The 16,000-nt window shown below is 43.7% G+C and overlaps 1 long non-coding RNA gene across 1 annotated transcript; it reads left to right on the top strand.

Annotated features, from left to right (window-relative positions):
• Positions 1-215: 215 nt before the first annotated feature.
• LOC122451886 lies at positions 216-12,603 on the top strand. The gene is made up of 3 exons (XR_006272530.1): positions 216-263; positions 1,739-1,741; positions 12,499-12,603. It is a non-coding gene; the product is annotated as an uncharacterized LOC122451886 (long non-coding RNA).
• Positions 12,604-16,000: the final 3,397 nt, after the last annotated feature.

A 16,000-nucleotide genomic window follows, 5' to 3' on the forward strand; every position in this document is an offset into this window, starting at 1 on the left:
ATTCACCAGGCAAGAACACTGGAGTGGGTTGCCATGCTCTCCTCCAAAGGATCTTCCTGACCCAGACATCGAACCTGCATCTCTTATGTCTCCTGCATTGGCAGGCAGGTTCTTTATCACTAGTGCCACCTGGGAAGCCCATGTATATGGGCCCTCAATCTTTCCCAAAGATGGAGAAGCTCTACTACAGTCAGCAAAAGCTGACTGTGGCTCACTCAGATCATGAACTCCTTATTGCCAAATTCAGACTTAAATTGAAGAAAGTAGGGAAAACCTCTAGACCACCCAGGTTTGACCTAAATCAAATCCCTTATGATTATACAGTGGAAGTGACAAATAAATTCAAGGGTTTAGATCTGATAGACACGGTGCCTGAAGAACTATGGACAGAGATTCATGATATTGTACAGGAGGCAGTGATCAAGACCATACCCAAGAAAAAGAAATGCAAAAGGTTTTCTGAGAAGGCCTTACAAACAGCTATGAAAAGAAGAAAAGTTAAAGGCAAAGGGGAAAAGGAAAGCTATACCCATTAGAATGCAGAGTACCAAAGAATAGCAAGGAGAGATAAGAAAACCTTCTTCAGCGATCAATGCAAAGAAATAGAGGAAAACAATAGAATGAGAAAGACTAGAGATCCCTTCAAGAAAATGAAAGCTACCAAGAGAAATTTTCATGCCAAAGATGGACACAATAAAGGACAGAAATGGTATGGACCTAAGAGAAGCAGAAGATATTAAAAAGAGGTGGCAAGAATACACAGAACTATTCAAAAAAGATCTTCATGACCCAGATAATCACGATGGTGTGATCACTCACCTAGAGCCAGACCTCCTGGAATGTGAAGTCAAGTGGGCCTTAGGAAGCATCACTATGAACCAAGCTAGTGGAGGTGATGGAATTCCAGTTGAGCTATTTCAAATCCTGAAAGATGATGCTGTGAAAGTGCTGCACTCAATATGTCAGCAAATTTGGAAAACTCAGCAGTGGCCACAGGACTGGAAAAGGTCAGTTTTCATTCCAATCCCAAAGAAAGGCAATGCCAAAGAATGCTCAAACTGCTGCACAATTGCACATCTCACACGCCAATAAAATAATGCTCAAAATTCTCCAAGCCAGGCTTCAGCAATACGTGAACCATGAACTTCCAGAAGTTCAAGCTGGTTTTAGGAAAGGCAGAGGAGCCAGAGATCAAATTGCCAACATCCGCTGGATCATCAAAAAAGCAAAAGAGTTCCAGAAAAACATCTATTTCTGCTTTATTGACTATGCCAAAGCCTTTGACTGTGTGGACACAATAAACTGTGGAAAATTCTGAAAGAGATGGGAATACCAGACCACCTAACCTGCCTCCTGAGATATTTGTGTGCAGGTCAAGAAGCAAAAGTTAGAACTGGACATGGAACAACAAAATGGTTTCAAATTGGGAAAGGAGTACATCAAGGCTGTATATTGTCACCCTGCTTATTTAACTTATATGCAGAGTACATCATGAGAAATGCTGAGTTGGATGAAGCACAAGCTGGAATCAAGATTGCTAGGAGAAATATCAATAACCTCAGATATGCAGATGACACCAGAAAGAAGAAGAACTAAAGAGCCTCTTGATGAAAGTGAAAGAGGAGAGTGAAAAAGTAGGCTTAAAACTCAACATTCAGAAAACTAAGATCATGGCATCTGGTCCCACTGCTGTAGCCCTTCGTTTCAGGAAACAAACTCACTCAGAAGGACAATGCAGATAGTGGAGTGCAGTTATTACAACGGTGGGCCCAAGGCAGAGTCTCCTCTTAGCGAAGGACCCCAACCAGTTCTTGTGAAAACCTGATATATCCTAAGTGTAAGTCCCTAAACCCACCTTCCCAAATTCCCTGAAACTAGTCCTAAGAAAGGAAAAGAAAGATACAATCAAAATTAACCTGTGATTCATATGCCTTAAGCCTAGGTAGTTAACAGTGGGCAAATATCAATAGGCCTGTGGTCATACCCTAATAAGCATAATAGAATTTATGATTCTATTCAGTTACACAGATAATTAGGGTATTTTTTTAGGCGATGGAGAGTCTAGGTATGAGCCCTGGGGCTCTTTCAGCCGGGGGTCTGGTTTTCCAGTTGGTATGCCGTTTCCAGGGATACTGGGCATACAGCCCAAAGTCCACAGTCTGGCCCAAGATGGAGGCCTGTTTTCAAGATAAGAGCCTGTTCTGTCTGTTTCCTCCTTCACCATCACTTCGTGGCAAACAGATAGGAAAACAGTGGTAACAGTGAGAGACTTTATTTTGGGGGGCTCTAAAATCACTGCAGATGGTGACTGCAGCCATGAAATTAAAAGATCTTGCTCTTTGGAAGAAAAGTTATGACCAACCTAGACAGCATATTAAAAAGCAGAGACATTACTGTGCCTACAAAGGTCCATCTAGTCAAAGTTATGGTTTTTCCAGTAGTCATGTGTGGATGTGAGAATTGGACTATAAAGAAAGCTGAGCACCAAAAAATGGATGCTTTTGAACTGTGGTGTTGGAGAAGACTGTTGAGAGTCCCTTGGACAGCAAGGAGATCCAACCAGTTCATCCTAAAGGAAATCAGTCCTGAATATTCATTGAAAGGACTGATGCTGAAGCTGAAAGTCCAATACTTTGGCCACCTGATGCGAAGAACTGACTCATTGGAAAAGACCCTGATGCTGGGAAAGATGGAAGGCAAGAGGAGAAAGGGACAACAGAGTATGAGATAGTTGGATGGCATCACCAACTCAATGGACATGAGTTTGAGTAAATTCCAGGAGTTGGTGATGAACAGGGAGGCCTGGCGTGCTGGAGTCCATGAGGTTGCAATGAGTTGGACATGACTGAGTGACTGAACTGAACTGAATCTCCCAGCAGTGTATTTGAAAGCACATAAGACAAGAATGATCTTGTCTAATTAGAATGCTCCCCATTACAGCCATTATAATTCTCTCTCTCTTTTTTTTCCAGTAAGATTTTAATATTTCTCTAGATACTTATAACTTCTAGGACCACAGTTCTTTGACATGAAATAGGCAAGTGTGCCAAAGGTGCTACACTCAACTTTTTGGAATTTAAGAGTTCTATTTACTTATTTAGCTAAGACTTTGAGTCTTTCAGAGCCAGACTAATACCTAAAAGTGTTGTGCTGCTGGGTTGGGAATAGTGTAATGTTTTATAGTACGTCTCATTGCACAGAAATTGTCTTGAGGTTGGTGAGTGACCTAGTGTCGATCTAACTCATTTTCCATGACCAACTTCTCCTAATGTGAGAGTTTTGGGTGGCAAGTTTTAGGTGGCAAGCACTTTAACAGTTTTTCAATGCTTGACCCATGCTTACCGGTTTTTGCAGGTTTTTGTCTTCCGAGATTTCCACTAGAATCTACATCCATAGGAGGAATGGAAAGAAAGAAGGGGCCCAAGCTATAACTTGAATAGAATAGAATAGAATAAAATAATTTTTCTTTCCTACAAAAGAAATGAAAAAATTTAAGCTCTCTTCCCTAACACTGGACATCTGGTGGTATCTTATGGAGGGTAGGGACTAGGTTTTATTTCCCTCTGCATCTGAAGCATTGGCATGATGCCAATAGGCAATAAATGCTGTTGAAACATCCATTTGGTGTTGCTGATCCATGGTCCTTGTCTCATCTTCACAGTCCCTTGGGCTTTCTGTAGATCATTTGTGTTCTTGTGTGCATGAGTTCAGGGTCTGGGGGCTTGACCCCTTCTCTAGGAGGAAACTGACATTCTCTGTACTGTTCACTGCCATTATAATCTGATGCTTCCCTTGCTTCTGCTTCTTCCCATATAGCATCTTTTCTTAATGCTCCTGGTGTCTAAATGCTTTCCTTTAAGTGCTTTCTCTAGGCAGCTCCTCACACTCTTACTCCCAGAGTTGACTCTTCTCTACCACCCCAGTTATCTTAACCTTTTACTAATCACTCAGGCCAAACTGACAGTTGAGTGTCCATTTTTAAATGCTAATTGCTTTTGCAGTCTGAGCCCCTTCAGCCAGCGCTGTGCTCTATTACCTTTGGTTACTTATATTCCACAAAAGTCCAGTAAATTTCCTTGTGCTCCCTCCCTCCCTCCAGCAGGGGGAACAGAAAATATGCTCAACTAGTAGTAACAACTTATTTTCATGCACGGGGCTTACAAATGAGAAGGAAGTAAATACCATCACAAAACAGCTTTCAAAGCTGGGTCTCAAATTACTGAAGTCATGTTCTTCTCTGCAGAGAGTAGATGGGACCTTGTTAAAAATTCCTATTCCTGGGCTTTGCTTCAGGCCCATCAGGATCTTTGAATGTGAGTTCAGGACCTGAGTTTTAACAAACTACCCCTGATGATTCTTATGTTTACCAGTTTGAGAGCTATGGGAATAGTGTTTCAAGCCTGAGCCTTGGGACTAATTGGGTTTGATTTTTTGCTGTGGTTGTTACTTTTCCTATATAACTTTTCAAGTTGATATGTTGTATTTCATTTTTATTCAGTTCAAGAAAGTTTGTTTGTTTGTTTGTTTGTTTTTCTTTTTTTTGGCTGCAGCATGCAGGATCTTTGTTCCCCAACCAGGGACTGAACTTGCACCCCCTGCAGTAGAAGCACAGTCTTAACCACTGGATCACCAGGGAAGTCCCTGGGTTTAATTCTTGGCTTGTTGCTTTACTTCTACATGCTTCACTATATCTTATGTAAACTGGAGGCAAAAATAGTCCCCACCTCAAAGAGTTATTGTGAAGATAACTGAAGAAATATACTTAGCCTGGAGTTTGGCATACTGTGTGTATGTATTCAGTCACTCAGTCGTGCCTTACTCTTTGCACCCCCATGAACTGTAGCCTACCAGGCTCCTCTGTACATGGGATTTTCCAGGCAAGAATACTGGAGTGAGTTGTCATTTCCTATTCCAGGGGATATTCCCAACCCAGGGATCGAACCCACATCTCCTGCGTCTCCTGCATTGGCAGGTGGATTCTTTAGCACAGTGGCATCTGGGAAGCCCTTGGCATAAAGTAAGTGCTCAGTAAACAATCACTTTTGAAGAGGGAAGTGCTTCTTTACAACCCTCAATGTTTCCTTCTATGTGGAGGGAGCTCCATTAACATAACATTCTCAGCACATCTCCACCCCACCAGTGAAGGTGGAGAGGAAGGATATCACAGTGATCGAAGCAGCAAGAGCACATTGGCCATCCCTGGCTCAGTTGCTTCTTTTTCCTCTTAGGAATGAACTAGCCCAAGAGAGTACAAACCCTCCCTGTTCCTCCAGAGACAGACTGTCTTTGTATGAGAATTGGGTGCGGGGTGTCAGAGAAAGAGGTGGGAATGGAAAAGGGGAAGAAGCCTATGTAACCCTGATCTACCCTGATTTACACTTCCCAGCCCCAACCGTGCCAAACCTAGGGTTCAGTAGGAGGAAGCTGTATGACATGGCTCTAGTTACTGTCACTGCCAGTGACCCATTGGAGACTTGGTGTTTCCCATCTCCTCGACTTTGGGCTTTTCCGGTTTAGAGGTCCAGGTTCTGGGCTGGGGAGGGGGTCCATTCCCACCAGAGAATATAACAAAAAAATCACTGAACTATAAGTAATGGCTACTGCCAGGGTACTTGGGACTCACTGTGCCAAGGAACTTGGCAAGAAGTACAGTTACCATCTTGGCAAGAGAAATTGACCCTGGTCAGTAGGAGGAGGTCGGGCTGCTGTACACACTGGCATGCTGGGTGTACAAGGGAACCTGGTGCCCAGGTCATCTGTTGTGCCTCTCTTGGCATCCCCTTGACCAATTTTCATGGTAAATGGACAACTTTAGCAACCATAGCCTGAGGAAGGCATGGCACCCAGAGTAAAGATCATCAAGGATGAGAGTATCATCACACCACCTGGACAGCCGCTTAGACCAGCAGAGGTGTTTTCTGAGGATGGGGAGATAGTGAGTACCAGCTGTGGTCTCAAGAACAGCTCCTGTGATGATGGGGCTGTAGTCTGTCCCACTAATGTTTTCCTTCTATGCCTCTGCCAGGAAAAGAAGCCTGGCAGCATTATGGAAAAGTTGTTTCTAGAAATTGAATAAAGAAGTAGATTCATGCAGTGGACACTCTCGTAAGTGGCCAGGATTTTCATTGAGGACAAAACAACTATCCCCCTCTGCTGTGGATGTTGCTGGTTGACAGCCCTCAGCCAATTGTCCTCTCTTATGGATGGTCTTTAACTGAATATTGCCATCTTCCAAAGTCACACCACTTGCCAGGGGTAGCCTGAGTCCTAGACTGGCCTATATAAAAGTATAAAGACCAACAGTGCTCCAACTGAGACCTCTGAATAGCCCGCATCATTGCTTATTTCCTCTCTGCCAACCCTGCTTTCTTTCCGTTTTCTCCTATGGTTGTAGATCACATGATAATTCCCTAAGAGACTTCCTGCAACCTAATCTCCAGCTCAGATGTTGCTTCCCACCATCTGCAACAGAAACCCATTTGCTCTCACTAAGCAATGTTGTCCAGTCTAGTCCTTATCCACACTAAGACACCATCTGGCCTACATCTACCTTACTCTTTGCCTGATTTCTGATTCAGAATCTGGACAGGATTGCAGGCACTGTTTGATGGACTGCTTCAAAACCCCAACAGTCGGGCTTCCCTGGTGGTCCAGTGATTAAGAATCTGCCTTGCAATGCAGGGAACACCGGTTCCATCCCTGATCCAGGAAGATCCCATGTGCATCAAAGCAGCTAAGCCCCTGAGTTAAAAGTATTGAGCCTGCATTCTAGAGTCCTCAAGCCACAACTACTGAGCTTGGATGCTGCAACTACTGAAGCCTGAGAGCCCTAGATAGAGCAGGTGCTCCACAATAAGAGAACCCACCATAATGAGAACCTCAAGAACTGCAACAAAGAGTAGCCCCCAAATTGCCACAACTAGAGAAAGCCCCTGTGCACCAACAAAAACTCAGTGCAGCCAAAAAAAACAATAAAATAAAATTATAACTCTTAAAAAATATACCAACAGTCATTATTATCAGAAAATCAAGGAAAGGTCAGTGAACAGAGGCAAGCAGGACACCAATTGTATCTCTGCCATATGAACTGTCATTTATAGAACAAGAACTAGGCCAAGAGTCTAGGGTTCCGGGAAGTCAGGAATGGACTCAACCACGGTGAGAGGAATTTAGCTTAATTTTTTAATACTTATTTTTATTTATTTGGCTGTGCTGGGACTTTGTTATGGCACACAGAATCTTTAGTTGTGGCATGTGGGATCTAGTTCCCCAACCAGGGGTCAAACTCAGGCCCCCTGCTTTGGGAGCATGGAGTCTTAGCCAGTGGACCACCAGGGAAGTCCTGCGAGGGAATTTAATTTCAGGCTTTATCCTTCATAAGGCAGCCTCACTGTGGAGCACCTTACAGCCAAGGATCAGGCCAAGAATTTCCTGACAATAATAAAGGATGAGGTGTTCAAATGTGCCTGACAACTTCATCGTCTGGCCAGTCATGAGCAGTAGGGTCTAGTGAGAAGAACATGGGCTTGGGACAAGAGTGAACAGTCTGACTCCCAGTTTCCCTATCATGACTCCAAACAATCTGCTTAACTTTTCTGAGCCTCCATTCCTCATCTGCTAAATAAAATAAGAAGAACCTTGCAGAGTTGGTGGGAGGATTAAATAAGATAATGTATGTAAAGCTCCTAGCACAGAGCCTGGCTTTCAACAACTGATAGGCATTTGAATTTTTCCATAAAGAGTTTTTAAGCTTTTCAATGTGATGAGTTATGACTGGCCTCTCCTAGCCGATTCATTTACCTCCCACTGTGCCATTTCTAAATAAGGAGACTATTTACACTCGGGCAGAGCAAGACGTGAGTTTTTGGGCAGCTATGTAGGGCAGGGAGCTATCTAATGAGCATGGCTTATTTTTATCCACCACTTCTACATTTTGGATGTCACCATTTTGATACAGTTCAGCCCTTCCGGTAAAATGATATTTCCTGCTCACCTGCAAAAGGTGAGTTATATAATGCCACTTGGTCTGAAAGGACAGAAGGCAATCAGTTCCAAACAGAGTGAGGTGTTGAAGCACAACTTAAGGGCATATGAGATCAGGAGACCAGAAGGCCTGGGCTGGAATGGACAAGATGGTGATGTGGCCAGGGCCAGGATCTTTGCTGCGACAGTGCAAGAAATGAAGAAAGAAAGTTCTTTGGTTCAGCTGCAATTCTTGAGTCATTTTCCCAGAGTCCATTGCAAGAAAACAAGGCAAAGAATTCAGAGAAATAATTTACCTCAGGAGGAGGAAATGCTGGAAGAAAATATGAAAGGGATTTGAAAAATAGAAGTTCAAGGCTGTCATCAGGGAAGACTCACCCCTCTGCCCAGCCCTTTGGCACCATATCCTTCAGGCTTCTGTTGACAATAGAATTTTTGTCCCTACATCCCTGGGCTTCAGCTTTGGAAAAACAAGAAGATTGACCTGACCAAGAGAGGGAGCAAGACAAGCAAGAGCTTCCTAAGGATCCTAGACCCCCAGCTCCACCTAAACTGGCTCTTTCAGAAGACTGAGGGGTCTTCAGACCAGATCTGACTGACACCTGGAGGGACAGGCCCATCCAACCACCTAGGGAGTGGCCTTGTCAGCTGCTCTGGTCTGTTTTTCTCTAAACCTAAAAGCTTTCAGGTTTTCCCAGAGACTGGAGCCACCATATAGGCCCTTGAGGGGTGCAGGATTGAGGAGGTAGGTGGAAGAAGAAATGGGACTGAAAATCAACCTACCTGGAGCCACATCCACCGAGAGTAGGTTATTGTGGTGATTCAGTCACTGAGTCATGTCCAACTCTTTTTGACCCCATGAACTGCAGCATGCCAGGCTTCCCTGTCCTTCTCTATCTCCTGGAGTTTGCTCAAATTCATGTCCATTGAGCCCATGATGCTATCTAGCCATCTCATCCTCTATTGCCCACTTTTCCTCCTGCCCTTAACCTTTCCCTGCATCAGGGTCTTTTCCAATGAGTCGGCTCTTCGCACCAGGTGCCCAAAGTATTAGAGCTTCAGCATCTGTCCTTCCAATGAATATTCAGGGTTTATTTCCTTTAGGACTGACTGGTTTGATTTCTTTGCAGTTCAAGAGACTGTTAAGAGTCTTCTCCAGCACCACAATTTGAAAGCATTCATCCTTCAGTGCTCAGCAAGTGGGTTACTTTTCTTAATGACCACAAAGGTGCCCTTGGGGTAGCTCTGCTGCTGCTGCTGCTAAGTCACTTCAGTTGTGTCCGACTCTGTGCGACCCCATAGACAGCAGCCCACCAGGCTCCCCCACCCCTGGGATTCTCCAGGCAAGAACACTGGAGTGGGTTGCCATTTCCTTGTCCAATGCATGAAAGTGAAAAGTGAAAGTGAAGTCGCTCAGTCATGTCCGACTCTTTGCGACCCTATGGACTGCAGCCTACCAGGCTCCTCCATCCATGGGAGTTTCCAGGCAAAAGTACTGGAGTGGGTTGCCATTGCCTTCTCCTGGGATAGCTCAGCCACTCTGAACTTGGAATTAACAGTTTGACAGCTGGAATCCACATCATACAGCCCAGATGCTTCTAATCCTCTTTGTTTTAGGCAATCCAGTTGTGAAGTTTCATCACGGGGATATTATAGACTGAATGTTTGTATCTCCCCCAAATTAGTATGTTGAAATTCTGTCCCTCAATGTGATGGTATTAGGAGGTGGGGCCTTTGGGAGCTAATTAGGGTTAGATGAGGTCGTGAAGGTGGGGCCCCCATGAATGGGATTAGTGCCCTCCTAAGAGTCACAGGAGAACTTGCATCTCTCTGCTCTGTACCCAGTGAGGATACAAGAAGTCAGTAGTCCTCAACCCAGAAAAAGGGTGTCCCTGGGGCTCAGTCTTGTAGGCACCCTGATTTCAGACTTCCAGCCTCCAGAGTGGTGAGAAATAAGTGACTGTTGTTTATAAGTCACTCAGTCTATGATACTTTGCTATAACAGCCCAAACAGACTAAGACAAGATATGATCTGAGGGGCCCAGTTTGGCTCAACCATTTATAGTTTTCAAGATAAATGTCCTGAGTAGGTCAAGTTTATTTTTCTCCATTCTGTCTGGGAACTTGAAATCCCAGCAAGAGCACGTAGCCGTGAGTTTCCTGAAGCAAGCAGTTCAGGCCTGAGCCACTGCCTCATCTCCTCTGACAGCCCAAACTTAGTTCCTTTCAATTATATGCATGAAAAATAGCATTTAAACTAGTAAACCCTCATCCCAGTGTAGTCCTACATTATTCAAAACCAGAGTAATGATCCTTTAAATAGAATCATAGCTTCACCTCTCTGTCACCATGTCCTTACCTTTCAAACTGAGAACCAACTGCACCAAAAACAGAGACACTATTTTTAGGTATTTCAATAGTTTCTTATGAAATCAGCTAAATATAAAAGGTTCTGGTTATTCATTTGACCATTTGTGCCAACTAGGAGTGGTGGGTGTCTCCTGGACACCAAGATGAAATTCAGTCTCTAAAGCTCATTTCGGTTGCTGGGTTAGCCCATGCACCACATGATGCAAAGCACGGGCTCTGGGGCCAAACTCATCAGCCAGGTGCCCGGCTTACACTGTGTGACCTCACTTCCTTGATTCCGTGTCCTCACCTGCTAATATAGGGAGGGTGATGGCACCTCGGCTGTAGGAGTACAGTGAGGGTTTAGCAAAATAATCCCAGTGAAGTGCTTAGCATGGTGCCAAGCATGTAGAAATGCTTGCGAGTAATCAAAACCATTTCATTTTTTAAAAAATCATTCCTGAGATGCAATTAAAATTATTCCAAAGAGGTTGGGCCCTTTTAAAAATGTCAGCAGAGAGTTTTGTGAATGGTCAGAAATTATGCCTGACACATCTTGCAGAAACCAAGAGACTGTAAATAAGTTCACTGTGTGAGCCCGAGAGACACAAAGCAAAGCTGTGGCCCCACCCATTTCATTTTCCCAGCTGGGACAACTGAACAGAAGAATCAGTCCATTTATTCTCATCTTTCTCATGCCCAGCACTTGCTCAGTCTCCCGTTTTGTTCCCTAGGGTGACCTACAGGCCTGGTAGGTAGCACCGTTGGTTCCAGCTGTGCTTGGATTCTCTGAGCAACCAGACCATGTGGTCTTGGGTAGATTCCCTATCTGTTCAACTCACTCATGGGACTGAGGGTCTTGGGGGTCATCTTAGGGATCCTGGGCCCCCCATGGGCATTGGTAGAGGGGAGCACACCTGAGCCTGGACCAGGTGAACTGCTAAGTCAAAACATAAGTACCAAGAGGAGGTGCTCTTGCCCGGAAAGTCTCAGTTTGAGAACTGAAAGTGTTAGTCATTCAGTCATGTCCCATGGACAGAGGAGCCTGGGGGCTATGGTATATGGGGTCACAAAGAGTCAGACATGACTGAGCATCTGAGTATACATCTTGACATATAGTTAATGTCTGACTCTTTATGACCCTATGGACTGTAGCCTGCCAGGCTCCTCTGTCCTTGGAATTCTTCAGGGAAGAATACTGGAATGGGTAGGCATTCTCTTCTCCAGGGGATCTTCCCAACCCAGGCATCAAACCTGAGTTTCCTACTTTGCATGCAGATCCTTTACCATCTAAGCCACCAAGGAATCCCTTGAGGACTGCAAGTCTTGGGCAAACTGGGGTGGCTGGCCACCCGAAGAGAATCCTGAAGGTCCCCTCACAGGTGGTGCCTGGGCAGAGGCGTCAGTCATGTCAGGATAGACACTAGCCCAACAGCACTGACCCCAAACTTTCTTATGGTGTAGTCACAGCCCTTCAGAGAAATCAGCGCTAGTCACCAGGCTCTGGCTATGTAAGACCTTTGATATGTTTAAGAATCATGTTTATTTCATCTTTCTGTTTCCTCCAGACTACCTGTCCCTTCAGGCTGTGTGCTCACCTTGGAATCCCCTTGCCACTCTGCTCTGAGCTCTCACCATGATGGGCCCTGGCTTTGCCTTTTGGAGCCAGAGAAGAACCAAAGGTTCTGGGAGTCAGGTCCCAACTCTGGGTCAAATTCTCATATTTGGAATCCAGGGGGCTGTATGGGCTGCAGCTTCAGAGCCCACGAGACTCTAACTTGGCCTCATCTGAAACTAAGTGTGCATCAGACCAACCAGTTTAGCTCTGGATTTGCCCAGAGATGTATGGGGGTGGGGGTGGGGCGGTTAGGTGTATGGCAGAAAAAGTCTTGCCCAGGGTGAAACCAAGTCAGAGTGGTGGAACTTTCTCCAGAGCACTCCTTTCTTGTCTTCCTTAGCATCCCACCCACCTTTACTCTCCGGGTTCTTAACAGTCCCCTGTGAGAACACCCGCCCCTGTGAATCTCCCCTGAGAAGCCTCCCCACCTCTCCCTCCCACTCTTCAGCCCCTACTATAAACTCCTGGTGTTATCAGAGATTGTACCACAAAAATGCACACTTAATGATCATGAATTGCAAAATGCAGACTTACATTGAAAAAAGTAGGGGAAAACCACTAGAACATTCAAATATGACCTAAATCAAATCCCTTACAATTATATAATAGAAGTAACAAATAAATTCAAGGGATTAGATCTGATAGACAGAGTGCCTGAAGAACTATGGATGGAGGTTTGTGACATTGTACAAGAGGCAGTGACCAAGACCATCCCCAAGAAAAAGAAATGCAAAAAGGCAAAATGGTTGTCTGAGGAGGTCTTACAAATAGCTGAGAAAAGAGGAGAAGCTAAAGGCAAAAGAGAAAAGGACAGATGAACTCTTCTGAATGCAGAGTTACAAAGAATAGCAAGGAGACATAAGAAAGCCTTCCTCAGTGATCAATGCAAAGAATTAGAGGAAAACAATAGAATGAGAAAGGGTGGAAATCACTTCAAAAAAATTAGAGATACCAAGGGAACACTTAATGCAAAGATGGGCTCAATAAAGGACAGAAATGGTATGGACCTAACAGAAGCAGAAGATATTAAGAGGAGGTGGCAAGAATACACAGAAGAACTATACAAAAAAGATGTTAACGACCCAAATAACCACGATGCTGCAATCACTCACCTAGAGCCAGACATCCTGGAATGCCAAGTCAAATGGGCTTTAGGAAGCATCACTACAAACAAAGCTAGTGGAGGTAATGGAATTCCAGTTGAGCTATTTCAAATCCTGACAGATGATGCTGTGAAAGTGCTGCACTCAATATGTCAGCAAATTTGGAAAACCCAGCAGTGGCCACAGGACTGGAAAAGGTCAGTTTTTATTCCAATCCCAAAGAAAGGCAATTTCAAAGAATGCTCAAACTACTGCACAGTTGCACTCATCTCACACACTAGCAAAGTAATGCTCAAAATTCTCCAAGCCAGGCTTCAATAGTACATGAACCAAGAACTTCCAGAAGTTCAAGCTGGTTTTAGAAAAGGCAGAGGAACCAGATGTCAAATTACCAATATCCATTTGATCATCAAAAAAGCAAGAGAGTTCCAGAAAAGCATCTACTTCTGCTTTGTTGACTACACCAAAGCCTTTGACTGTGTGGATCACCACAAACTGTGAAAAATTCTGAAAGAGATGGGAATAGCAGATTAGCTAACCTGTCTCCTGAGAAATATGTATGCAGGTAAAGAAGTAACAGTTAGAACTGGATATGGAAGAATAGACTGGTTCCAAATTGGGAAAGGAGTATGTCAAGGCTGTATATTGTCGCCCTGCTTATTTAACTTATATGCAGAGTACATCATGAGAAATGCTGGGCTGAAAGAAGCACAAGCTAGAATCAAGATTGCTCGGAGAAATATCAATAACCTCAGATGTGCAGATGACACCACTCTTAGGGGAGAAAGCAAAGAAGAACTAAAGAGCCTCTTGATGAAAGTGAAAGAGGAGAGTGAAAAAGCTGGCTTAAAACTCAACATTCGGAAAACAAAGACCATGGCATCCGGTCCCATCACATCAAGGCAAATAGACGGGGAAACAATGGAAACAGTGACAGACTTTATTTTCTTGGGCTCCAAAATCACTACAGATGGTGACTGCAGCCATGAAATCAAAAGATGCTCCTTGGGAAAAAAGTTATGACAAATCTAGACAGCATATTAAAAAGCAGAGACATTACTTTGCCAACAAAGGTCTGTCTAGTCAAAGCTATGTTTTTTCCAGCAGTCATGTGTGGAAAGAGTTGGACTGTAAAGAAAGCTGAGCACCAAAGAATGGATATTTTTGAACTGCAGTGTTGGAGAAGACTCTTGAGAGTCCCTTGGGCTGCAAGGAAATCAAACCACTCAATCCTAAAGGAAATCAGTCCTGAATATTCACTGGAAGGACTGATGCTGAAGCTGAAGCTTCAATACTTTGGCCACATGATGCAAAGAACTGACCCTGATGCTTGGAAAGACTAAAGGCAGGAGGAGAAGGGAATGACAGAGGATGAGATGGTTGGATGGCCTCACCAACTCAATGGACATGAGTTTGAGTAAGCTCCGGCAGTTAGTGATGGACAGGAAAGCCTAGCATGCTGCAGTCCATGGGGTCGCAAAGAGTCGGACATGACTGAGCAACTGAATTGAACTGAACTGAATGACTTAAGACTACCCTTTCAGGAATCATTGGTATAGTTCCTTTTCAGAGACGTTTGTCTGAACATGTAGAACCCAGAAGAATCCAGAGAAAGTCCCATTATGTAGGGGAAATTTAAAAAGAGTTTCTTGTTTTGTTCCTTGATTATTTCATGTTAATTTTATTTTCTCAATGCTATTTCAAGGTCATTCAGGAACAAGAAGCTTGTCTTATTTATCGTACTCCCTATTTTTTTAAACTTACACAGCATCTATCTAGGTGTCAGAAAGCTAAAAAGGACTCAATAACTACAATCAGAGGATGCTGAATGAATTCTAAATACACCATGGCCCCAGCATGACACCTCACAGACCCAAACTTGACAAGTGTTTCTTGAAAGAATGGGTGAACACTCCTATATCTTGGAAATGGATCCAACTTATCAAAATTTGCTACTCACTGGCTTGGTGAATAGGAATTCACCAGAAACAATACAAATATAAATGTCTGGAATGAGACAATAATATAATAGAGTGGGATGTAGTCCTTGGTAGTTAAATGATTTCTCTACTTTTTATGGGGAAATTCTGGCTCATTATCTTCTCATTTATTGGCAAAGGGAGCTGAATGTATATTTGAAATACACATCCACTCTTCCTCTGGGATTTTTCCTTGTGTCAACTTTCAAAAACCCCCTGCTTCTTCAGTAGCTATAAGACAAGCCACAAGATGGCAAATTTTAATATGAAAAAATAGTGGCATCCATTTAAACTGTTGATATTCTGAGAAAAAAATCTTTCATAGTACTTTTCATTCTGTTAGCTGCTGTCTGCACATTGCACAAATAGATTTCTATTTACTAATGGTGGCAATTAAGGCAAAGTCTTAAGCTTAACCAAATGATTGCTTACTCCAGCAGATATGAGAATCAATTTTCCTGTCATGTTTAATTTTTCCATCTAGTCCGTTATGTGGTCCCCACAGCCTCAGAAGGCACAGCCTCTGTACTGATACCAATCTTCCTGGCCACATATGAAAACCTAATTGGCAATAACCAGAGAGATTCTGTTTTTAAAAAAAGTGAAAAGAATGACACGGAAGTTCCAGCCAGGTAACCTTCAACATCACTGTTCTCAGTCTCTTAATTTATAAAATAAGCACACATGCATGCATGCTCAGTCACTGAGTCATGCCCGACTCTTTGGGATTCCATGGATTATAGCCGCCCAACTCCTCTGTCCATGCAATTCTCCAGCCAAGAACACTGGACCAGGTTGCCATTTCCTTCTCCAGGGGATCTTCCCACCCCAGGAATCGAACCTGCATCTCCTGAGTCTCCTGCATTGGCAGGCACATTCTTTGACCACTGAGCCACTTGGGAAGCCAAAATAAGTGTATGATTTTGCAATTAAATATAATCATATGCAGTGCACTTAACCTTGAACAT

The sequence above is a fragment of the Cervus canadensis genome, chromosome 13 (genome assembly GCF_019320065.1).
Source record: "Cervus canadensis isolate Bull #8, Minnesota chromosome 13, ASM1932006v1, whole genome shotgun sequence".
NCBI classification, from domain to species: Eukaryota; Metazoa; Chordata; class Mammalia; order Artiodactyla; family Cervidae; genus Cervus; species Cervus canadensis.